The sequence below is a fragment of the Hylobates moloch genome, unplaced genomic scaffold (assembly GCF_009828535.3).
Source record: "Hylobates moloch isolate HMO894 unplaced genomic scaffold, HMol_V3 SCAFFOLD_8, whole genome shotgun sequence".
Lineage (NCBI taxonomy): Eukaryota > Metazoa > Chordata > Mammalia > Primates > Hylobatidae > Hylobates > Hylobates moloch.
In genome coordinates, this window is record NW_026652283.1 from 104,068,969 (window position 1) to 104,095,739 (window position 26,771).

A 26,771-nucleotide genomic window follows, 5' to 3' on the forward strand; every position below is an offset into this window, starting at 1 on the left:
AGAGGTACCCTCTGTTCTGCACCCAAGAAGCTGTGTGGTGAGTAGAAGGAAGTTGGAAGGCAGAAGGTCCAAGTTTCAGTGTTGATTTTATAATAATATGTCCCTGGACAAGACAAGTAACCTGCATTTTGATGTTGTGAACATTCCATTACTTGCACCGTTTCTGGGGCTTCTGAGAGGGTAGAAGGGAAGGATGTGTGTGGATGGGTTATAAAAATCATAAAGCCCTGCATCAGTGTATGGTGTTACTACGGTCACCACGTGAAAAGTAACACACAGTAACTGGCTGTGAGTGCAAATCCCCACTGCTGCACAATCTTTTAGGGTTTAAATGCTAAATATGTTGGTGCTGTGCTTACAGGGACTAAAGAAACTAAACACCAAATAAGTTGAGAATCATTACAATGAAACCACAGCCACCTACCTTAATAGCTCCCCAAATCTACAAAAGCATTCTTAGCTCCCATATGTGTTCCTTTAGTAGTGTTACCGAGTAGAAGGTGCTGGCCCAGCTATGTTTTCATATGCTCACAAGCTCAGATTCTCACATAATATGGTACATATGCAAATTTGCCTTGTAACTGGGCTATTTTGCTATCTCTTTCTGCTTACTTTCAAGAAGCTGTATGTGGGTTTCTATCCATTTAGATGACCTGTTCGAGTTAGCTATCAAAGCTAAGAATCCATAAATCCATGGATACAGCTAGTGGATTCTTAGCTGTGGCACAAATAAAATCTACACATCCATAGATATTTGGCAGTGCCCCTGTGTAGAGACACTGTTGTACCTATGTATCTTGACCTAGAGTGAAGAACCACTGTTATAGACCCCATGTTCTATAAGGATTTGGAAGGCCTGAGAGTGGCTAGAGAATATTTATTTCAAGAACACTGTTGGACTGTCTGATGGGTAGAGAGTGAAACAGAAGAGGGTCTTCCAAGGGGAAACTCTCATATTTGCATCATATTTAAAGCTCACAAAAGTTTCACGTACATTATTTCATTTAATCTTTACAACAGAACAGTGAGATTCATTCATTTCCTAGCTCTAGAAGCAGATACTTAGAGGTAAGCCACAGAAGATGTACACATGTACCGCCACCCACCACACCATGCCAAAATGTACAGGAAAACCTGTAGCTACAATGCTCATAATGGCCCTGAAGTGGAAAAATCACAAATGTTCATCCTCAGTAGGACAAAAAAATACACATGAACTGAGCACCATATCACCCAGCAATGAGAGAGAAAAGCCAACCACAACTAACTGCATGAAAGGATGAGTCTCTCAAACATTACATCAAATGAAAGAAGACACAAGAGAGAAAATATTGTGTGGCATCATTTATGTAAGCAGAAAAGCAGCCTGTCAGAAGTCAGGAGTTGTCATTTTTATGGGGGAGTAGTGACTGGAAAGAGGTATATGGTCTTCTGAGTTACAAGACATGTTGTGTTTCTTGACCTAGGTTCGAGTTACTTGTGTGTTCACTTTGTAAAAAGTGCACTTATGCGCTACACTTCAATACAAATTGACTTTATAAAAGCAGAGGGACCCACACAGAATGGCCAACTTCTATTTTGCTAACTAAGCAAAAAGTAAACCAAACTCTATTTGCCATCTGTTATCATAATCTAAACATTTTAAGACAATAGAATTGCACTAAATACAGGAAGGACATACAACTATAACATTGCATAAGTTAAGTTTATGAAAAACAATTTGTGTATTAGCCTTATTTTGCTTATTTTACTCTAGGGCCATGAGAGTCTTGTGAGGACAACTCAATTTGCAAACTGTTCTCTGAGAACCACTACTTTGGGATGTGGATAAAAACTCCCCTTTTTGTTTATGATCCATAGGCGATTTCACTTTGTCTTTCCACTTCTGCAAGTGAACAGCTTATTTTTTTTTTTTTTTTTTTGTTTTGAGACGGAGTCTTGCTCTGTCGCCCAGGCTGGAGTGCAGTGGCGCAATCTCGGCTCACTGCAAGCTCCGCCTCCCGGGTTCACGCCATTCTCCTGCCTCAGCCTCTCCGAGTAGAGCAGCTTATTTTAATAGTGACTCACTGGAGCTCTTTGGAACTCTTGGAGTGGATTTGGATGACTTTTGGGTGACTGAGAAGGTCCTGGACTCCAAGTCCCAGGCTGCTCTGTTAGGTGGCTTAATTGGCTCTTGTTGGCCTACCTGCCTTCCCCCTACATTGGCCTCCACAACGCAATCTACCAACTATTTGACACCAACCTAGAGTTCTTCCTTACCAGCAACATTTTAAATCATGCCTTGAATGTTTGACCTTCTTTTCTACTCCTTGGATAAACAGTTAGCTAACTTTTCCAGCAATATGTGGATATACACTTCGCTGTTGTTATTATTAACCTTGAAGAGAGATACTCTTCATTCCTATTTCTTTAAATCATCCAAGTATTCATTCATCTATACATGCATTCACTTATTTTCACTTTTTTCCTTTCCTGTCTCAATTCTTATCAATGAGATAAGATGACTGGTCCTAGATCTAGAATTTAAGTTTAAATTTTATGAGCTGTTATACAGATTACTGCCAATATGTACTGTATTAGTCAAGTGCTTTTGATCCCAAGACCTGTCAACCACTCTTATGAAGTGATTGGTTTGACAAAACTTGGTCTTCACACAGCCATTGGGTTTACTACCAAGGACTGTGCTCTTTTCTAGGTGTTTGCAAATGGAATACAAGTTGGCTTTTCTTTTCTTTAGGGCTTTCTTATGCTAAGTGTTCAGCCCATTATGTCTATAATCACTCTTTAAAATTAGAGGCATAATGTCTTTTAACATCCTTTCTTTCAAAACTCTTACAAGTCACAGTTGATGGTCTGAGAATTTCTTTGATTAGTTTCCTAGTTACTAAGAGAGAGAAAATGAAATATGGAATTAAATTCCTTCCGTTATATTTTACTTCATTTTGGTTTCCTATGTTCCTATTCTACAAATTATGTTTATTATTTTGTTTGTAATGAACACATAACAATTGTACTATTTACTGAGTATCGTGTGATGCTTCAACACAGGTATACATTGTATAATGATCAAATCAGGGTAGTTAGCGTATATAATGGGCTAAAGACCTGTACAGACATTCCTCAAAAGACAACACACAAATGGCCAAACATATGATGAAATGCTCAAGATCACTACTAATCATCAGGGAAATGCAAACCAAAACCACAGAGATAACACACTACTCTAGTTAGAATAGCTATTAGCAAAAAGACAAAAAATATTTTTTATGATTCACACATATTCCAAGGCTTTCACATGAATTGCCTCATTTAATTCTTACACTATCCCCATGATGTAAACATCACATTATAAACCTCATTTTACAGAAGGGGAAGCTGAGCCTCAGAGAGGTTAAGCGACCTAGGGATATCCTAGCTTCATGTGAAACTCTGTATTTGGCTCTTACCCTGCTGCTCATTCTAAGATAATTTCCTTCAACTGAACAAATCTTTATTTTTTTAATTATACTTTAAGTTCTACGGTACATATGCACAACATGCAGGTTTGTTACATATGTATACATGTGCCATGTTGGTGTGCTGCACCCATTAACTCGTCATTTACATTAGGTATATCTCCTAATGCTATCCCTCCTCCCGCCCCCACCCCACGACAAGCCCTGGTGTGTGATGTTCCCTTTCCTGTGTCCAAGTGTTCTAATTTGAACAAGTCTTTATTAAGGGCAATGACGCCCATCACTGAACCTGGCACTGGAGATTCAGCTATGACCAAGATGGGCTCAGTTACTGCCCTTACAGGGCTTCTTGGCTATAGGACAGATAGTTCTTGAATATGCAGGATTCTAAGGTGATACATATTATCAAAGGGTTGCCCTATGTCTAATAGTATAAAGAGGTAGCTTCTGGATGGTGCAGGCAGTAAGCCAGGTGCTAAAAATACAGACCTGAGTTTGTTTTGTTTTTCGAGACCAGGTCTTGCTCTGTCACCAAGGCTGGAGTGCAGTGGCCCAATCACGGCTCACTGCAGCTTCCACCTCCCAGGCTCACTTGATCCTGCCACCTCAGCCTCCTGAGTAGCTGGGACTATAGGCACACACCACTGTGCCTGCCTAATTTTTGTACCTTTGGTAGAGACAGGGTTTTGCCATGTGCCCAGGCTGGTCTTCAACTCCTGGGCTCAAGCAATCCTTCTGCCTTGACCTCCCAAAGTGTTGGGATTAAAGGCGTGAGCCACCGCGCCTAGCCAGACTTGGGTTAAGAGGTGCTCATGGAGAGTCTGTGGGTATGATGTGGTCACCGCTATGACTGATACTGTGTGCAGTGACCTCTGATGGCATGATGGGGCAGCACATAAGACCATGGGGCCAAGAGAAGCCGAAGATCTTTTTTAAAAAACAGTATTTTTGAGCTTCCAAGCAAATGCTGATCAGCTAAGTATCCTTACATGGCATAAAGAGTTGATTACTGGCTCACACTATTTCCTTCCCTCCACTGTGGGCAAGGATATTTCCCTACCCCATTGCTGTTGAGCTTGGTGATGTGACTTCCTTTGGCCAAAGGAACATGGGTAGAAATGTCAGTCTGCCAGTCCCGACCCTAGCCCTAAGATGCCTTATGTATTTCCTCCCCCCTTCCTGTATTTTTGCTGCTATAATGAAAAGACTATATAAAGAGGCAACTGCTGGTCCCAGAATAAGGGGACATGCAGAAGAAAGTCAAGTCCAGCTGATTCCCACTAAGCCCTCCAAAGCCCTGCAGAGCCAGGCTGACCTACAAAAAAAATAGTTCTTATTATAAACCACTGAGGTCTGGGGGTTGTTTGACAGCATTATTATAGCAAATACACATGAGATGTGTCTGAGGTCCCCTTTCCAGGGAGCCAGGCTCCAGAAATTTGTGCTAGTTTTCCCACCTTTTTACTCAGCAGTCCCGAGTAGGAGAGGCCTCCGTGATCACCCTGTATAAATTGGCAGCTTCATAAAGGTGACACCCGATCTGAGTCTTCAGGCTGTATCAGGATAAGCATGTGAGGTACTTGTGAAGGGACCGGAAGGGCACCGTCCTGTATGGTAGCCTGTGACCATCAGTCATGTGTGGCTGCTGAGCACTTGAACTGTCCTATCCAAATTGAGAGGTGTTATAAGTATAAATACACACTGGATTTTGAAGACAGTATGAAAAACAAAATGTATACTAGTTAATTTTTATGCAGGCTTCGTGTTTACATAATATTTTAAATATGTTCGGTTAAATGAAACATTGCTGAAATTAATTTTACTGGTTTCTTCTTATTTTTTCTTAATGTAGCGATCAAAAGGTTTTAAATCATATATGTGTCTCAGAGGATACATCTACTAGGCAGCTCTAGGCTAGAAGGACTTCCAGGTCATAAGCAAAGTTGAGAGTGAGAACCATCCCAGGGTGGGGGCAGGCTGCCGCATGCAGCAATAGTTAGGGCACACAGGGTGCACAGTGCAGGGGTGGCAGGCCAGTGGGAGTCACAGAGAACGGGTTATGAGGTCTGAACACCAAGCTTGGGGCCTGCGCCCATAACCTGGAGGTGCCTGAAAAGGATGTTGCTAAAAGCAGGATGCCTTGATGCTAGGTGGTGGGTTGTAAGAGAAGACTGGCAGACACTGAGGAAGTGAAATATCTGTCACAGTGGAGTCAAGTGCCAGCTAGCAACTGCTTTCCTATTCTAAGGCACTTACAGGTTGATTCATGGGCAATTTGAAACCATAAGCAGTTTCGGTGATGAAACATGCAGACCAAATGATATCGCATTCCTTATCTTTGCCAGGGAGCAGACTTTCCCCTCTGCCTGCTGTCACAAACACTGTCACCTTGAAAGGTGCTATCCTATCACTGTCTCTGACGAGCTGAGCAGTGAGATGTCACTTCTAACAGCACCTTGAAGTATGGGCCCATTTGGAGACATATTAGGCAGCCTCTAAGAAAGCCAGCCTGCTTTGGGAAAAGGCAAAAGGGAAGAAACTCGTCATAACTGGATTAGAAAGTCATGATAAATATAACTTTCACCTTAGTTTCCATTAGGTGATGATTTTAAAGGTTACTTGTAAACATTTCTAAAAGTAGGCAATATAACGATTAAGTGAGCAGCTCAAAAGACTTGAGATGTAAAAGAAAGCATGAGCTTCTCATGCACAGTAGCTGAGGCCAGTTTGAGTCCTTTGTTAGACACAGAAATGTCATCAATGATTCTGCACTTAATATGACATGTAGATCCACATAGAAGTGGCTAAATATTCTGCTGGATACTAAACTCAGTGTTTAGAATTTGTCATCCTGTTCCCCCAATACATTGAGGAAGCTTGGGGCTATTTGGGTAGGCTCAGGGCTATCTGTGTGCTTGCAGAGCATCAGTTTATGGGGAATGTAAAATGCAAATGAATGAGTTCGGATGTGAACAGGAAAAAAGATTTCTCTCCACAGTTTGACATGAACAGTTCTATTGGCTTAAATAGGAATGGGTATTTCATAAACTCATAGAATTTGGAGGTGCGTAATAAGCAGCCCTGTAGTTTAACAGGGGAAGATACTGAGGCTCAGGTGGGACTAACGTATCCAAAGTAACACAACTAGTCAGCAAGAGGGCTGGAAATCAAACCGGACTCTCCTGTATCACTGTTCAGTCCTCTTATGTGACTTGATACTTGTGGCTGACCCAGGGACACGGAAGCCTTGCAATAAAACTACTTAAGGTGTTGAGAACAGGTCTTAGGGCAGTGGTTCTCAACCGTGGCTGAACTTCAGAATATCTGAAGAAATTGCTCTGGCCACACACCAGAGCAATTAATAAAGAATTTATGGAGATAGGACCCAGAATACTGTATTTTTAAAAGCTCTACAGGTTATTCTAACACATAGTTGAGAATTACTGCCTAAGGGGATACCTGAGTGATGTAGGAACAGACCCAGCTTTGAAAGGCATGGCACCACCTGCCTCAGATGACTACCATATCCAGGTCCATCCAGAGGCCCCTGTTATAGAGGAGGCGGAGATCAAATTAGCAATATTATCCTGACCACAAGACTTTGTTTGGCAGGCAGACACTGGTGAGTTGCAAAGTCACCTTAATGATGTCCAAAGGAGATCATGGCATATCTACCAGTCCTGACCAGCCGATGGCTTTGTTGGTGTAAAAGTGGGTTCCCTCACATCAGTGCTGTATGGCCAGCACAGTACACATCTGGAGATGAACAAGTTTTTAAAGGAAGCATATTCAGCTATTAAAGGTGTAACACTGTCCATAGAATTTTCTGCAATCAATGGAAATGTTTTGTATCTATACTTTCTAATATGGTTACCACTAGCACATGGCTGCTGAGTACTCAATATTGCCAGCATAAGAAAATAAATTTTAAATTTTATTTCATTTTAATTATTTTATCTTTAAACTTAAATAACCACATGTGAGTACTGACCGCTGTATCAGACAATGCAAGGAAGTTCTCAGAACTCTCCCAACCAGGCAGGAGACAAAGAATTTGTAAAGGACAAAGGTAAGTATTTTAATTTTAAACTATGCTGTTGCCTACTTTATACATGTCTTTAGCTTATTCAGCAAGATTGGACATTTTAAAAAAAACCTTACTAGAAAATGGTTTTTGACAATAAAGGTACAGATAGCATTGATTTTTTTAAAGTGCTTTAGTGTATTTGGTTTTCTTTTATAAACAAGATTACTGAATAAGAAAATTCTTACCTTGGAATATTAAAGTTTCTGATGAGAATGAGTTTTGGGAATAGCAAGTATCTCATAACCTTCCTCTCAAATGCTTACAAGAGTCACATTGCAGGAAAGACAGAACTATCATTTCATCTAACGACCACCTTTCCATGGCAACTCATCCAAAAGAAAGTTAGTTGTATGCCAGTATCAACTCATTCTCCCAGAAACACAGAAAGTATCTAATTTTCCTAATGCAGATGCCTTTGGCCAAGGAACATGACTAAATTTTCTGGTCACTTCTTTCAGCTCAAGAAACAAATACTCTTGTGCAGGCCTTGCATTTGAGATGAGATTCTTGAGACATTGGTATGCTTATCCTATATGGCATTTCAAGAGTTAGTTATTTTTGGTTAGCACACTATTATTTATATGAAAAACCATAGCATGCCTGTGCAAATGCAAGCCTGCGGCCACCCCTATCTTACAATTTTATCTCATTCTTAAATACTTGACAGTATTTCTTGATTTATAGTAATAAAAATTGAGGGGAGAAAAATTAAAGCCATATTCCATCATAATTGGTCAGTGTAATATCTCTGACCAACATCATTTTGATGCTAAATTTAGAGGTTACAAGAGACTTATATTCTATTTGCCAATGCTAATGCCAATGAATATCATTTGTATTTCACTGGAAGCTGGAATGAGTGATGTACTTATGGAGTAAAAGAAGATCTGGTTAAGGGATGGTATGATTTCAAGGGTAGAACACAGGAAGAAATGCCTGAAGACTGGGGGCTTAAGCCCTGACACCAAACTTACCAGTAATATTAGATTGGGGCAAAAGTAATTGGGGTTTTTGCCATTACTTGTAATGCCCATTGCTTTTAATGGCAAAAACTGCAATTACCTTTGCACCAACCTATTACAACCTTGAACACCACACCACTTAATTTTTCTGAGATCCATTTTCCTCATCTGCACTAGTGGGATAAAAATAGCACTACTTCAAGGGATATTGTGAGAACATCATAAGGTGATATGTGTGCTTTGTAAACAAATAATATTATCCAGGTATTAATTATCAGTGATAGGCTGGGATAACACGGCTTATTCTCTCTCCATTAAGTTTTGCATATAAACCTTCTTTTTTAGGTCTACAGGGAATTTAAACAAATATGCACACATTCCATTTGCTTCAAATGTGGCAGGTTTTAAAAATATATCTTTTTTATTGTGGTAAAATATGCATAACATTTTCACCATTTTAACAATTTTTAGGTGTACAGATCTCTATGAATTTGACTACTTTAGGTACCTCATATAAGTGGAATTACATAATATTTGTCTTTTTGTGTCTGGCTTAATTTCACTTAATGTCCTTAAGGTTCAACCATATTGTAGTATGTCGCTGAATTTCATTCCTTTTTAAAGCAAAATAATATTCTGTTGTACATACAGACCGCATTTGGCTTATCTATTCATGCACCAATGGAGATTTGGATTACTCCAACTTTTGGCTATTAAGTTGCTATGAACATTGGTGTAAAAATATCTGTTTGAGTCCCTAGTTAACACCCATAAGTGAAATTAATGGATGATATGTGATTCTATTTTTAATATTTTGAAGAACTGCCACACTATTCTCATAGAAGATGCTGCATTTTCTGTTCCCACCAGCTAGACACGAGGTTCCAATTTATCCACATCCTTGCCAACATGATTTTCTTTTCGCCCCGCAAATAATAGCCATACTAAATGGTATGGCAGTGGTATCTCACTGTGGTTCTATTTTGCCTTTCCCTAATTATTAGTGATGCTGAACATCTTTTCATGTGCTTAATGACCATTTGTATGTCTTCTTTAGATACATGTCTATTTAAGTACTTTGGCCACTTAAACATGACATTTTTAGCATAAAATGAGTATATACAAATTTTGTTAAAAAAGATGTTTTAGGCTATAAATATACATATTTTGTTAAAAAAAAAGATGTTTTAGGATATAACAGCAAAGTCATAAAGCCCTTAAAAGTAGCTGTTAAGTGAGTTTACTATTATTGTTGCTATTTGTATCATTTATAATTACTACTGCCATTTTATCTAACATGATTGAAGACTAGCTATTTTCTAGGTACTGTGCAAAGTACTACACAGGTATATTAACTTACTGGATCTTCACACCTATTCAGTGAAGAAGCAGCTCTTCTTGTTAGTATCCACGTTGAACAACCGAGGAAACTGAAGTATAAACAAGCTAAAGTAACTTGCCCAAGGTCATGCAGCTAGTAAATTTGAACCCAGGCAGTTGGACTCCAGAGTTTTTGTTCTCAGTTGTCACAGGTTCCTACCTCTCAATGATGGATGGTGCTGAATGATCCACTGATGAGCTTTATGAGGCATATACATTAAAGAATAATAAATAATAGGTTATTGCTCATGACCTTTCATTTCAGAATACTTAAGGAGATTCATGGACTCATTTCTATGACTATTCAATGGACATCTAAAATGAGCTAGCAATATCACTATTTGTTTGCTATTATTTAACAGCCCAAAGTTGAGACATATTTTGGCACATACTTGAAAAATTATATTCTACTGTACCATGCCATATTGGTTTGACAGTTTATTGGAGGGTAAAAGATAAGATCATAATTACTTTTGGTATTCAACATTCTTTATATACTATTGGAAGAGAATATTTGTACTTTATCCATTTATTGCTCAAATCTTTATTGAGTGCATGTCATGTGCTAGATACTATTTGAGTTTCTGGAAATACAAATGGATAAATCTCTGCTCTAACGGGTTATGGTGTTGGATGGTTTGACAGGCTGTAAACACAGAATTACAAACTGCACAAATGTTTTGATACCAAATCATAGTGGGGAAGAAGAAAAAGCAGGTAAGAGGAGAGAAAGATCCTAAGGAGTGCAGAGAGGCTGACATGTCAGAGTTGCCAGGCAAGGTTTCTACAATGACATAATGTTGGAGAGAGACCAAAATGAAATGAGAAAATGAACAATGGGTGAAAGAGGATCTCAGACTAAGGGAACAACCAGTGCAAAGGTGCTGGGGCAGGAGCCTCCCAGGAATGTTTTTACAACAAGGAAGGCAGAGTGAGTGGAACAGAGTAAAAGAGGGGCTAAAATTAATAAATTCTTCCATTCCTTGAATTCTCCATGATAACAATGGAATGTATCAAATGCTAAACTCTGGTGGGGACCAGGGTCAATATATACCACATCTAAAATCTAAGTTGGAGAAAATAATATGAAAAACATAGATCCACTTTTGTAAGCCACATGGCATCTTGACTTTCTTTTTTCTATTTTCTGGGGGACTGTGTATCAGAAGTGCTATGGACACAAAATAGATTACAGATATGATGTGCATTTAGCCACACTTGAATAGGTCCAACATTAACACTCATTTCTTCTATATCAAATAATGAACCAGCCCTTCAGTGGTGGATCTACCTGGTCCTAGAAAAAGAAAAAAAAATCAATGGTAGTCACCAAATGCTCTCCAACGGAGATGGAGAAATCTACCGCTGAGAGCTGTTAAAAGATTAAAAGAGGAAGGTTGATGTCATTCATGTTAGACTGTGACCTCGAGCACTTTTTTTGTTTGGGAAGATTATAAAATTTTATTTACAAATCTCTACTATTCTATGTTCCAAGAAATTTGACATTATAACCACTGATGACTTAAGAAATATAAAACTCTCCTCCTAGCATTTGAAAAAACCTTGAGAGAGATTATCCAAATTAAGAATATAGTTTTAACATTATGCGTCCACATTTGCCAATTTTCCATATTAGATTTCTATGCTCATTCCTGAGTAGCTCAACCCAGAAACAGTGGAAAATAAAAGTACTTAATTCTGTGACATTATCATATATAATGTTCTGATTTTCACTATATATTTAACCAAATACTGAAGTAACCATAAATTATAGCCCTCCAGTCACATAAAATGAACTTCCAGATAGTTCCCAAATTTGAGTAACTTAAATGACTATTTCAGAATAATATCCAAACACTAAAAATACTTGGCACATTTGCTGCAGAATAAAAATAACCTCACTCAAGTGTGGGGAAGAGAAGGTTCTGTAGGATTCCAGCATCCAAACACCACTCTCAAGCCAGAAAGTTATTCTAAAAACAAGAGAACACTGAACAAGAGGTGATAAAGACAGATCAAAGAAGTAAGTGGTAGAGTTAGGAAAACAGTTTAAACTCAGGAAAGACTAAAAAATAGAGACTTCTGGACATCTGGATAAGGAATAGGCAGCAGTAATGTGAGGTGGGAGACAGGGGTTGTGAAAGGCCAGAGTGGAGCTAGGGGCACTATTTGGCCTCTGAGAGAGGCCTTCACTGCTTTAACATTTAAAGGCTTTCCATTGTCTGCTGTGTTCCCACCATTTCCTTACAAGGCCTTGTATACTAGCTGCTCAAAATGAAATACTCTCTAAATAAAGTCTGGTTAAAATGAAGGCACTTAGTAAACACAGAAGCAAAGTCCACTTAGTCTTCTATCTTCAGAATATCTCACTATAGAACACTCAGTACAATCTGCTGTAGCTGGCTAAGGCCTCTATTGTATCAGATCACTTGTGGGAAGTTTTCTTACTTATTTATCCTAAAGAGCTTCAGGGAAGGGGTCAGAATCACAGAGCATTTAGAAAGGGGGAAAAATTGAACTATAGGCAGCTTTGTGGTTGCTCAGTATTTCCAAGTTGGTGTTTGTGTCAGTCTGCTTGGGCGGCCACATCAAAATAGCGTAGCCTAGGGCCTTAAACAATAGAAATGTATTTCTCGTTTTTCAGGAGGCTAGAATTCTGCATTTGGGGACCAGAATGGTCAGATTCTGGTGAGGCTCTTTTCCTCGCTTGCAGAGGGCTGCCTGCTCACTGTTTCCTCATATGGCGGGGAGAGAAAGCAAGTTCTGGTGTCTCTGTCTCTTTTAAAAGGACACCAGTTCTATCAGATAAGGCCCCAGCCTTATGACCTCACTCAACCTTAATCACCTCTTAAAGTCCGTATTTCCAATTCAGTCACATGGGTGTCAGGGCTTTGACACAGGAATTTTGCAGGGACACAGTTGAATCCATAGCCATGATGGTTTAAATTCAAAGACACAACAACAAAGTCTGATAAAAAGGATCAAGGAATGTGGGCATAAAAATTTTAAACTTCTGTACAGAGACCATAAATTTTAAAAAATGTAAAATTAAGAAAAAATATTTGCAACATACATATAATATTCTTAATATATAAAAAACTCCAATAAATAATTAAGAGGTCAACGAAGATAAGGGGAAAAGGTGTGAATAATTCAACCATTGAAAAAGGACAGAAAAACATTAGAAAGGATACCTGCACAGTATAATCATAATTTTAAATTTAAGTGATAGAAAAAATTTCCATTTTAGATTCGGGAGGGCTAGAACCCCTATTGTTGTATCAGGCAAAATATCAGCCCCTAAAAGCCTAATGTTGTGTTAGGCAGAATATTAGCCCCCAAGGATATTTATGTCCTCACACCCAGGATCTGTGAATATGTTAGGTTATATGATATTTAACATATTAGGTTGTAGATACAGTTATAATCAGCTGACCTTAAGAGTGAATTGATCCTGGATTATGCAGATGGACCCAATGTGATTACAAGAGTCCTTAAAGCTGGAAGAGGAATGAGAAGGGAGAACTATAGAAATGGCAGTGTAAGGATGACTAGGTTGAGAGTTGCCGGCTTTGAATTGAAGGAATTGGGGCCATGAGCCAATGAATGTGGGTGCATTCTAGAGCTTGTACCAAGCAAAGCAAGGAAATGAATTCTCCCCTAGAGCTTTCAAAGGGAACCCAGCCCTGCTGACACCTTCATTTTAGCCGGTGAAGCCCATTTTGGATTTCCGACCTTCAGAATTGTAAGATTAAAAATTTGTTGGCCAGGCATGGTGGTTCCCGGCTATAACCCTAGCACTTTGTGAGGCGGAGGTATGTGGATCGCTTGAGCCCAGGAGTTCAAGACCAGTCTGGACAAAAAGGAAAAACCCTGTGTCTACAAAAATACAAAAATTAGCCAGGCATGGGGGTGCATGCCTGTAGTCTCAGCTACTTGGGAGGCTGAAGTGGGAGGATTACTTGAGCCTGGGAGGTGGAGGTTGCAGTGAGCTGAGGCTGCACCACTGCACTGCAGCCTGGGTGACAGAGCAAGACTCTGTCTCAAAACAATGACAACAAAAATGTGTGTGGTTTAAGTTGCCAAATTTGTGGGGGTTTTTTATAGTAGCAAGGGAAACAGCGAGGAAGTGGGAAAACTTGCTGAGATGTCAATTGATACAAATATTTTTGGAGGGCAATTATGTATGTATTCATCAACATCTAAAATACCAATATTCTTGTACCTAAAAATTGTAACTTTTATAAACTCATTCCATGAAAATAATTAAGCAATTGGTCTTTTGTTTTTCAAGTAGTAGAAAATGGAATATAAGCTGAGTGGCCTCTATTGTAACCACAGAATACACAGCTATTATTCTTAGTCCATTCGGGCTGCTATAACAAAATGCCATAAACTGGGTAACTTACAAACAACACAAATTTATTTCTCACAGTTTTCTGGGCAGTCCAAGATCAAGGCATTGGCAGATTTCGTGTCTGAGAAGGGCGCATTTCCTGGTTCACAGAGCCTGTTTTGTAAGGGTGCTAATACTATTTCTGAGAACTTTATCTGTGTGACATAAGTACTTCCCAAAGGCCTCACCTCCAAATATTATCACATTGGGAATGTTTTTACATATGAATTTTTGGGGACACATTCAGTGTATAGCACTAAGAATAAAAAAAGGGCAATATGTCTTCAAAGAGTACAATTGCTTCACTGAATATAATTACAGACAAGTATGTTCCCATTGATTTCAGTTTAGAAGAAGGAAAAAAGTGTGTATACACCCACGCAGAAGGAAAAACCATCTGAAAAAATATATTCCCATATTATTAGTAGGATTTTTATGGGTAAGAGTTTAGGAAAAATGCCAGTTTCTACCATAATTATATGTTTTTATATTGTTTAAACTTTCTAAAAATTAATAAACGTTAGCATCTGATATTTAAAAAGTAAAGGTATTTGTATAAAATTGTACTGAAAATAAAGCAATATGCAATTTTGGCTTTGAAGTAATTAAGAATAAGTTAATCATAAAAAAGCTATTCAATTTACCTTTCTCAGGCTACTTGAAGATCCAACAACAGAAAACAGAGAAAGACCAAATTCACTGAATTCAAGTGGCATTGTTCAAGGTTTTGCTGGAGACTGGGTCTTAGCCTTTGCCTTATATAAAAAAAAAAAAAAAAAAAAAAAATAGTAGATCTTGCCCATCATGTCTATTGAGTGGAGAAAAACTAGTTCCCCTTTTCACCCCAGGGTTCTTGAAGGCATACCGGGATGACAGTATCCATTTAATGTTGTTCACACCTTCTTCCTCTCCTCCTTAGATTACAAACCATTCAGGTTACAGTTTACCAAGAGCTTTTAATTCAGTGAAAAATATCATTGGCTTTCTAAACAAAGTTGTTTGTGATAAAACAGAATCAACCTTTTTTTAAAAAAAAATAAAACAACAATGCCCCAAATGGGAAATATATATCATTAGTTTACCCTGCCACTAATTGAACTGCTGATATGAGCACGGGAATCGTCTGAAAACTTATGAATTCTGTTGCCATTGTGCAAAACAACCTCCTGATATCCCTTGCCTTTGATGGCTTCTATTACATTCTAGAGCTCAAGAGAAATAAGCTTGTCAGTACAAAATGCCTTAAAGGGCTCTCCCCCTTCTGAACTGCTGAGAAGACACAGAATTTGTTGACTGGGAGGGGGCGATCAGCATGTCCCCCAGAGACAGCATCAAAGGCAGATGCTGTAAGCAACTGCAGATTTAATGTGCTTCGTCCCTCCATCTTTCCCCCCCTGGCACGCTGGCCTTCCCCTAGGACTGACTCTCATCAAACTGACAAAATGATCATCCGTGGACTCATGGTTAGGACCAAGGATTTTCCCAAAGACCAAGGTGGCTTTGAAAGATAATACACGGCTCATTTTTACACTTGAGGTCCACAGCCTGTGTGTGTTAGAGGTTGGCTGGCTGAAAAATCTCAGATGGAGTCACCTAATTCACTCAGTTCTCTTCTTAAACCCATGAGGCTAAAGGCTATTGAGTCTCATGAGAAATAAACAACATTTCAAATTAACTATAGTGGCCTCTCATTTAAGTAGACTGGTCACAGAAGGGATTGTTTGGGTTGGCAAAATAGACTAGTTAACTCAGAGTTACTGTATATTTAGCTGTCTGACACTAGGCAAGTTATTTAATGCCAGATGCCACAGTTTCCATATTCATAAAATGGGCAATACTAATTGTTCTTACAGCAGAAGACTCTGGTAAAGACTAAATGAATTAACACATGAAGGTACCAAGAAAAATGTCTGATAAGTGATATACAATATGTAATTTTATTACAATATATAATTTTATTATCGGCTAGAGCAAGAAGACGAGTGCAACTTACATGACTACCATCACATTGGATGACAAACGTTCACAGAAATGGAATCGTTAACATGCATAACTCAAATTACTGGGCACAGGTTAATCCCCCTTCTGTGCTGATCCCTAAAGGGGTCCCAGGTTATCACTAGATATTTGTATTACCTATATTATAGAAAGTCTACTATTTACTCTTAAGGCAGGGATTCAAAAATGAGAAAGACCTTAAGACAGTCAAAGTCAAGTCAGAGAGAGAACATACAAATGCTTATGACAATATTTACTAATGTGGAATGATAGAGGTAAGCACAGAATGTTATAGAACACTGAGAGATATTGTGACAGGCAGAATGACATCCTCTCCAAAGATGTCCAAGTCCTACTTCCTAGAAACTATAAACATGCTTCATTATAGGATATAAGAATTAAGCTTGCTAACCGGCTGACCTTAAGATAGAAAGATTCTCCTGGATTTTCCAGGTGGGCACAAGGTAAACACAAGGGTCTTCAAAAGTGAAAGAGGAGAGCAGAAGAATAGATGAGATTGATATAGTGTGAGAAGGAGTCAACTAGCCATTGCTGGACTTGAAGATGGAGGAAAGGGACCATGAACATGGAATGCAGATGGCCTCTAGAGCCTTGAAAAGGTTAAGGACAAGGATCATGTCCAAAGTCAATGGAAAGAAACGAGCCCTGCTGATGATTTGACGTTAGCCCAGTGAGATCCATATTAGATTTCAGACGTGAAGAACTGTAATAAATTTGTGTTGTTTTCAGACACTAAATTTGTGGGAATTTGTTACAGCAGACATGGAAAACCGACACAGCATACAGCCCAACTTGCAGGTGAAAAAGGAGAGGAGTGATGGGGAGTGGGGCATCTTCTGGGAGGGATCATGGCTGAACATTAGAGGGAGAATAGTCATTACGTGTAGTGAGGGCACTTACTCTGGGCACAGGTTCCGGTTTGGAAAAAGACCTTTTGGTGAAGTTCCATTGATCTGGTCCAGTGAACACAGTTTGAGAAGTGAAATGGTTAAAAATGAGACTGGATAGACAGGCAGAGGTTTAGTCATAGAGAGCTTCCCATAGTAGGGAGTCTGGTCTTTGGCCTTTAGTCTTTTAAAAAAGGAAGCCCCAGAGGGCCTTTAATCCAGAGAGTAATAGTGTCAGGTTTCTGTTTTGAAAACATCATTGCATGTTAAAGGATATAGGATGGGTTTGGAAAGGGCAGAATGAAAGAAGTCCATGTAAGAGGTTGAGATGGGAGATGGTGGAGACTGAATTAGTGAGAATCAGAAGAGAAAGGAAGCACCGAATTTTGGGAATAGTGCCCCATAAGACCAGCAGGCATTACTGATGGCTTGGATGTAAGGCATGAAGGTAAATAAAGAATCCAGAATGACCTCTTCATTTCTAGAGTAGGTGACCAGGGAGATGAAGGTGCCCTCGAGTGACATACAGAATGGAGGAACAAGAGTTTCTTTAGGCAGAAGATAACTTTCCTTTTGGATGATCTGGGATGACCAGATGGACACATGCAGCTGCCAGCCAAATAGCAGCATCTGTAACCTGAATTAGTGGAAGCCTGAACTGATGAGGTGGATTTGACATCTGAAATGAGCAGCCTCTACCAGCAGATGAGAGATAACCTTAATACTATAGACTATTTAATAGACTGAATTGTATCACTCCAGAATGAGAAGAGTGATAGGCTGAAAATGGAACCTCAGGGGACAGTAGCATGCTACAGGTACTACAGAAAAGAGATGCTCATGAAAAAGGTGGGCGAGAAATGAGCAGAAAACAGCCTGCAGAACTAGTAAGTATGGTGTTCCAGGAGCCAAGGGAATAGAGAGTTTCAAGAAGAAGGGAAGGATAAATAGGGTCAAATGTAACAGGGTCCAGAAAGAGAATAATTAGATGATGAGATGACAATGATGGTGGTGATCATGATGATCATCATCTAACTATAACAATGATGAGAATAGCAACTAGCACTTCTTGAGCATTCATTATGTGCTAAATACTACAATTTATTTAACTAACACATATAGAACATGTACTCCCTACCAGAAACCCAGTGTTTTTAAAGGTTTAACTTATTTAATTCCCACAACAACCCTATGAGGTAGATACTATTCTTAGCCCCATTTTACAGATAAAGCAACAGAAACAGAGGTTAAGTAACTTGTCCAAAATTACTCAGTGAGTAATAGGGCCAAAATTCTGCAGAGGCTATTTTCCTAACTACTAAGCTTTGCTGTCTCATGTCCTATTTCATTTAATTTTCTCCATACGTGAGCCAATGAGCACATTCTGCCACCATACTAATTAAACAGATAAAACAAGAATCAGCAAAGTTAATCAACTTGCCCAAGGTCACCCAGCCCCAGTGACAGGCTGAATGGGTGACATCGGGTTGAATCAACTGGTATGAATATTGAGATTAGCAAAGTTAATCTTCAACTGAACACAGGTGGCTGCAGATGACATCTCTCATCTGAGCACTAGAGGAAAAGAGATGGGACCCCTTTTCCTCTAGTGGGCAGATAAGATGAAGAGCTGGGTTGGGCTTGGGTTGCAGTTTCTAAGACTTGGCTCAATTCTGATTTGTTTCTACTCCTTGGATATGGCTTCTCGGATTTTTGATTAAGAACCTAGTGGGTCCCTGTCTTGTGTGAGATTTTCTTCTGCTCTTTGGAGGTTTGTTAATGTCTTCTCTCATTAATAAGGAGTATGAAAAAATCCCAACTAATTAAACTCTTCAGTTGCTTGGTTTTTGCATTCACGGTAGGCTAACAAAATCTGGGACAGTTCTCTTTTAGGAATTCTTTATTGGCTTAAAACAGAATATGGAGGTTCCAAAACCACATATATATGTATTTCTTATTCTATACAAAATACTGCAGCTTTCTTGTGTATGAACAAAGCCTTGCAAAACCCTGGTGTTCTTGCACTCACTATCTTCCAACCAGGCTTAAAGGAATGCAACCAGGGTGCCCTATTCCAGGGAACACTGCCCACCGGGTATCAGAGGCTGATCTCAGAACAGAGTCAGTACAAACAACAAACAAAGCTGAAACTCATCTGGGCCTTGTGCCCAAGAAAACCAGCCACACATGAACTCACACCGTGGGGGAAGGAGAAAGGGGAAAAACGTTTCAAAAACAAACTGAAGAGAGTAAAAGGCTGGCTGAGAAGTTGGCTCCACACTGACTGCCCCCCTCCCCTCCGTGAATGCTGGAGAGACAAAGCCTGAGAAAGAAAAGCTTCCCTAATCTTGTCCAGGAAAGAAGCTCAAATCTCTTGACTTTTTGGGAAGCAATGGCAGATACCAAGAGCTCTGACTTTAATCAGGAAGAAGATGGCTTTGGTTCATGCATAAAATAAAATGGGTTTTGCTGAAGAAGAAAAACTCAGAAATACTTTAACATTTTCAGTATTATTTATATGTAGAAATTTGCCTAATGATGCATTTATTTAAAAATGTATGAATTAGTTATACTCATGCTAGCTGCTGTAATGGATAAACCTGAAACTTCATTAGCTTCACACAATGGAAGTTTACTTTTTGCTCATGTGAAGTCCAGTCGGTAGATGGGAGGAAGAAGTGCAATGCTCTGCTGTAGGCAGTCGTTCAGGGACCTAGGCTAAAGGTAGGTTCGTAGGTTACCTTGGATGTTGACATCCAGCTAGTATAAAGGGAAGAGAGAATGGAGAATTATACAGAAGATTTTTATTCACCAGGTCAACAAGTGATATATGAGACCCAATAAATATTTTTCTTACATTTTTTACATTAACAAAAGTACATAAATACTTTTGCCTACATATCATTGGCCAGATAGAACTCAGACACATGACTACATCCAAATATGAAGAATGCTGGGAGATCCAGTCTCTGTCTGAGCAGCCACTTCACAGCAAAAACTCCCTATTACGGAAAGGGAATGCTAATCATTGGTGGAAACAAGATGTCTCTTCCACAGTGGATTTGCTCTCCTTTACCATACCTATTTACTGTATTATTAAATAGTTTAGTGTTTCTTGAGAGGTGTGTTATTGTCATTTTGGATGAAACAGTTCTTTGGTTGCTGTACTGTTTCTCATACTGAAGTATGTTCACATTCCTGGTTCCTGCCCACTAATATCAGAAGCAGTCTCAGACACCATATGCTATGGTTTGTCCCCACCAAAACTCATGCTGAGGTTTGGTCCCCAGTGTGGTGGTGTTGAAAGTTAGTGCCTTTGAGAGGAGACTGGGTCCTTAAGAGAGGTTTATGCCTTTCTCTTGAGAATACATTCAGGGACCTCTATTAAGACTGAATTAATTATTGCAAGAGAGAGTTAAAGTGAGGCTGCCACTCCTGTTTGGTGTCTTTTGCAGGTGACTGCTGCTTACCCTTCTGCTTCTCCTGTGTTATGAGGTAGCATAAAGCCCTCACCAGAAGCCAGTGAGATGCAGCTGCTCATCTTAGACTTCCCAGCCTCCAGAATCATGAACTAAATCAACATCTTTCCTTTATAAATTATTCAGTCTTAAGTATTTTGTTACAGCAACAGAAAACAGACCAAGACACCATGACAACCAAAACCACTATACATTCCAAATGCCCACTGCAGGGTTGGTACTCCCCTGGGCTGAGGACCACAAACAGTCAGAATTTCAAGGTGTTGGCTAATTATTTACCCTTGCTAGATCATGTTATCAGAATCACTTCATCAAGCAAACCTCCCAGCAGCCTCTATTCTGATTAACATTTCCCTGAGGAATCCTGTATTCTGCCTACTTTACAATATCAATTGCGACCATAAAACAACATACAACTATCACAGAAGAGTGCCAACCGTTCAAAAGCATCACTTTGGGGTGATTAGCTACTTGTGTAATAAGTTTACCATTCCTTTAAATGTTTCTGGAGCTCCCCATTTGGAAATCATCTTTAGAGGTAGTGCTACATAGAAACATGGAATTACTGAGCTCAAGGGAACCTGAGATTCCTCAGTCCTGAGTTCAATCTGATGCCCCAATCCTTTCTACCATGCCTCTGCCAGCTATTCATCAACCTTTATTCATGTATTCTGCATGTATTCTGAGGCACTGCCTTAAAGCTGAGGACAACACAATGATGAAGTCAGGATTCCTAACTTCATAATTTAATAAGGGAGATGTATATAAATGGATCATTACAACATAAGTCGGTAAATGCCATTGCTATGGCAGGAAGAGAGTGCTGTGGAAATACAAATGATGAAGGGGCTAAATTAACTTCATGAGTAGACACATGATTTGTGCTTTGATGAGAAAGGTTGAGTTTTTCAGGCTGAGAATGTAGGATGGTAGTTGGGGTGTTTTAAAGGACTAGGCTTAGAAGGTTTGGGAAGAAATAAGCAGCCTGGAAAAGATAGAACTGGAATAAAATGATGAAGAGAAGTTGAGTGGAAAGGAGAGGTCTTAGAAGACTCTGTAAATAGAGAGCAGATAGAGCCTGGGAAGGAGCAGAGTCATCAGGCAGACTGCAGGACTTGGACGAACTTGGACACAGGGCTTTCCGTTTAAACATCATTAACAAGACAGATGTCCTGATGAAACTGACTCCATATCTGGACTATTTTAGATGTTATATCTCATTATTCATCCAAAACCTGCCCCACCCTAGTTCCAACTCTTCTGTCCTGGTTTTCTTCTCCTAGACACAGAGATCAATCATAATCACTTTTCCAGAGATCAGCCCTTCCAGAATCTGAGGACAATTATTACATCTCTATGAGTATCTCCTCTTCTCTAGGCTAAATGCCCTGTTCATATGCGTTTTTCTTTAAGGCTGTTTGCAATTCCCTTTTCATTCTACTCTCACTCCTCTGTGCTGGACATAGTCCAGTTGGCCAACATTCCCCTTAAAATGTGGTACCCGGAATGGAACACACTACTCCAAGTGTGGTTCACCAGCACAATCTTTGATCTGCATTCAAGCATCAAATTAAGTCACCAAGCAGACATACCACATTACTGAATCATGCCGAACTTACTGTCAACCATCATGTGTGTTGCTGGTAAGTTCATTCCCCATTTCATTCAGGGGCAGATGTTTTTTAAATGTGTGCATAACTCTACACTGATGAACTTCCATTTCCCTTGGTAAAATCTAACCCTTTTTTAAGGCTGTCAGGAGATTCTAGGATAGTCCTTATCATATCATATTTTGGGCAAGCATGTCAAGCACAAAGCTAATGTTCTCTTTCAAGTTCTTGATGATGTTCAATGAGAAGAGGCTGAGACAGAACTCCATAAACTATCACTCAAGACCTCTCAAAAATAGGCTGTTTGTGCCACCTCTTATCTTCACATTCTTGGATATTCTTACTTTTTTCCATACTTTAACATCTTTCATCATTATGCACACGTTTGCCAAAGAACTCTATATGTAGCCAAATTGGCTTCTTGAGTTCCTTTATCTTTTCCGCTCCACTGATTACATAGAATTTCATTTACGACAGCCTTCTATCCTTTATGACAAGACTGTCCTTTGAGTTTTGGTAATACATTTCTACTTATATTTGCTCAAATAAAAATTCTGAACTCATAGCTATGCATTTGGTTATGGGCTACTTTGCAGCACAGTGTTTTGTTTGCATAAGAATTTTTAAAACAACACGGACATCCTTTAAAGGATCTCTCTAATTAATTTCTTCTTATTCATTTAACTACTTCTTAATGCTTATATATGTTTCTCTTATTGCTTCTCTTGCATTCTAGGACATTATGTCAACAAAAGTGAAAGAATAAAGGTAAATAGATTTTCTAGATTGAGGGAGCAATATGAGAAAAGGCAGATAAGTAAAGGTAACAGTGTGTTCTTCAGATTCTTCACATATATATGTTTAGTTCCTTTCTCTCACATAGATTAAAATTTTCTTAACGGCAGGAAGGGGCCGTATCTTTTCAGTGGAATATTAGTTCATCTGCTTCTATAACAGTCCAATGACAAGTATACAATAGGTGCTGAATATTTTTGAACAACAGCAGCCTCAACACAGCTTGTTTAAATGGGCACATATTTTCATTCACTGGTTGAACTAATTAAGGTACTGGAGATTTGTTCAATGTGTGACATCATTCCTGCATAGAAATATTGTCAGACAGACATTTACATGATATGATACATTAAGAGATGGTTACAAATAATCATAGTTAACAAGGAAAAGGTCACTTTTAAGAAATCTCACTGAAAAATCAGTAAACCTGTGGGAAATAAACATTATTAGAGCATTTCACATTAATAAATATAAATACATAGATGTAAAGGAATTAACAAGTACATTCACAAGCATACACACTTGACTCATCTATATCAAGGGTATAAAAATGATCATTTTTTAAAACTATTGTTTTCAAAATTTATACATTAAGGGAGAAGAGGTCCCAGTTGTCTTTGGACTTGAGCAGCTCAACTAAAAAGTCAACAAAACTATACTGCATAAATCACTCTAATATAATGCAAAGTCTCTCTACAATCAAAGACTAAAATTACAGTTTGTTTTTCACCTATATTATCAGTACTTTGAGACATCTATGTGGCAAGTACTGACTCTTGTTCACCAAGATAAAGTATTAGCTTTTATTTTTTCACTTAGAGTGTGCATAATGATTACAGATTCTAGTTGCCAAGGGTGAAATGCTTCAAACTCAAAGCTCAATTGTTTTGTGAATTCGTAATTGTACCCTTTCTGAGGGATGGAGAAGGCAGAGGAGGAAATTCACAAAAGTGACACAAAGCAGATAATAACAGAGCCTCATGAATTCATAATGATGTTCAAGGTATGAGGGAAATTGTTTTCATCAAAAAGAACAATCTGTGATCACTTACCGCTAGTCACTGCTGAGGTGGCTGTGATCTAAGGACCCATTTTATGTTCCAAAAACAGATTAAATATCCAGGTTCTGATCTCCAGAAGAAATTCATATTTGTGTTGATCTACTACTGTGTCTGTGAAGGTGGGGGAAGACTGCATGAGAGAACTAACTAGACATTCATTTGATGCTCATGCCTAGTAAAGAAATGTGTGTTACCGTGAAGCCAAATCCAAATTTAAACTGGTCAGTAAGCCTCATGTTTGGCCAATATTGGGAGCAGCCCCTAGTTTAGACACAGAGAGAAATACAAGGATGCTAATATTTTTTGAGAATGTTGTAGGTGTCAGGTACTGTGCTGGATTATCCCTAAAAAGTCCAAACTGTCAGAGAAGGAAAAACCAGGTGGCTGCTAAGGTAGTGCTTCAATAATATTCTCAATCCAAACACAAGAACACCAAGCATGATAGCAACATGTAAGTTGTCCAAGGTTAGTGGCAGAGCCAAAGACAGTTTTATGTCCGTCCAAATATCATCACACTGTTTTCTTCTTTATCCTACTTCGTTTTCTTTTATCTCCCCCTTTGGACCCAGTTTTTTGTGATATAGTCTCTGACAACCAAGTCATCCAGCACCCTCCCTCTCCTTCCTTCTCACTGCAGCACCCACAAGACCTTGCCTTGATTTTAAATATTTTAGGCATGATTTCAATAGCACCCCCCACCCCCCAACTTTAAGTGATACCATTAAAGAAAACTGTCAGAGAAAGAAAAACCATTTGGCTGCTAAGGTAGTGTTCCAATAATGATATTGTTTCAGTGTGATTTCCATTATTCTTGATGTGTTTTTCAGCTATGCAAAAGCAAGAGTGGGATGCTATTAGTTCATTTAGCAATGATCAGGCTCCAGGTGACTAAAGTTCACTAAACTTTCAAGAAATCAATTACTAACACAGAAACTCCTAGACTAAATTAAGAGGAAAAGCTATCTATGTAGAGATGTAAATATTTTTCAACTGTTTCTCAATAATGGGGACATGGAAAGTAAATAAAGACAGGAAATAATCTTGAAGTCCATAAGGAACACACAGATCTCTCTCTTTTGGATAATAGGAAACATAGATAAATTTTTAATATTAAACTCCTTATTCCATGATGTATTAAATGTCTCATGAAGTTATGTCAAGCAATTGAAAGGACTGACATTCCATTTCAACTCTTCTCTTAGACAGTTTGGTCTGTATTGGTTAAGTCCATTTATTATGGGTTGATTTTTCAATCTCAAAATATTAATTTTCCTAGATTTTGTAGCCAATTACTGGAAAGCACTGAATAGGAACCACTTATGTATTAACTACAACGAAATCCTTTTATTCTTTTAGGACACAGTTCCCTACCGATATCCTAGCCCTTCTAACTAACATTTGTATCTATTAGAGGTTCTCACAAGATATTGTTTTAAGCCAAAGGGCGGTTCCAGAAATACAAGCAATTTGAGGGACCATTAAGGCGCGATGGAAAAGAAAGGGGTCTTTTAGTACCCTTCAAATAATATAACCTTTATAGCCTTTTTGTCAACTGATAACTCATATACAAATGAATAGATAAATCATCTCTTGTGGTGAGCTATAGCTTTTGACTATTATCCTGACCTGCTGTATTTATTCTAGAAATTAATTTTATTTTCCCCTTTCTTGAGCTGTTTATTCATCTATCCATTTTCTCCCCTCTACTCTTCCTTTCTATTACCTTTGAAAATTCAGTATATCTCTACCCAGGCAATATATAAATTATGGTTGGGGACCCTCCTAGTGCATAAAGTGGTTTGCTGCTCTAGAAAACCTAGTATGTGGACATTTACTATTTCTTTGAATATTTTATAGATCCTTCAGGGTAAATGGGTTGGCAGACACATGGTAGAGTCTCTATGTATTTCAAAATAAAGTTAAGCAAAGTGGATGGAATTTCCCAGAACAGTAAAATTTTCTTGTTGATGCTGGTTATGTAAAACTATTCTTTTAAGATAGGCAAAATACAGGTGTACAACTCAGCCCTCCTTTCCTTCAGGTTTTGATAGAGAATAGAATAAAAAAACACATGTGTATCAAAGTGTCAGCTTTGTTAGCAATTACAAGTACCTATTGTCCCCCCAAATCCAGAACTCTTTGGTAGTACTAGTAGTTGACAGGACTAGAAAGCAGATTAGAAATTAGGCAAATGGGATAATTAAGCCTTCTACCTTCTACCTCCCACATGTAATCAAGGTTTGTGAATCCTAGTGCCTATGAAGAGCATTCAGCTTAACTTACATACTTAGTCACAGACACATAAATTGGTACAGAGAAGGAGAGAGTGCATATTACCCTACCCTTCATAGACACTCTGCTCAGTTGGGCTCAATAAATGGGACCTAGAAGCTGAAAAGAAGGGAAAGTAAAACCCACAGTGCCAGATAAAAAAAGATCCACAAGTCATGACTCATGCTTTGTGTGTTGGGCTTTCATCAATTAGACTGGATGCTACTGTTCTCCTGGAGAAGAGTTAAAAGGGGATATAGATAAATTTGAAGCAGTCCTTCCACAAAAAAAAATTATTAGAAGTAATAAATACGTTCAGCAAGGTGGCAGAATACAAGATCAATATACAAAAGCCAATTTTGTAGTTCT

At 38.7% G+C, this 26,771-nt stretch overlaps 1 protein-coding gene across 3 annotated transcripts in view; it reads right to left on the minus strand.

Annotated features, from left to right (window-relative positions):
* Window positions 1-26,771, minus strand: part of RARB (retinoic acid receptor beta) — a 776,321-nt gene that overhangs the window by 319,006 nt on the left and 430,544 nt on the right. The window contains exon 1 of one of the 3 annotated variants that reach the window (XM_058441894.1): window positions 14,925-14,988. The exons of the other annotated variants lie outside the window; for them this stretch is intronic. The gene's annotated coding sequence lies outside the window, so the exon portion shown is untranslated. Of the gene's footprint in view, window positions 1-14,924; window positions 14,989-26,771 lie in introns of those variants that run through there. 3 annotated transcript variants of the gene reach the window in all.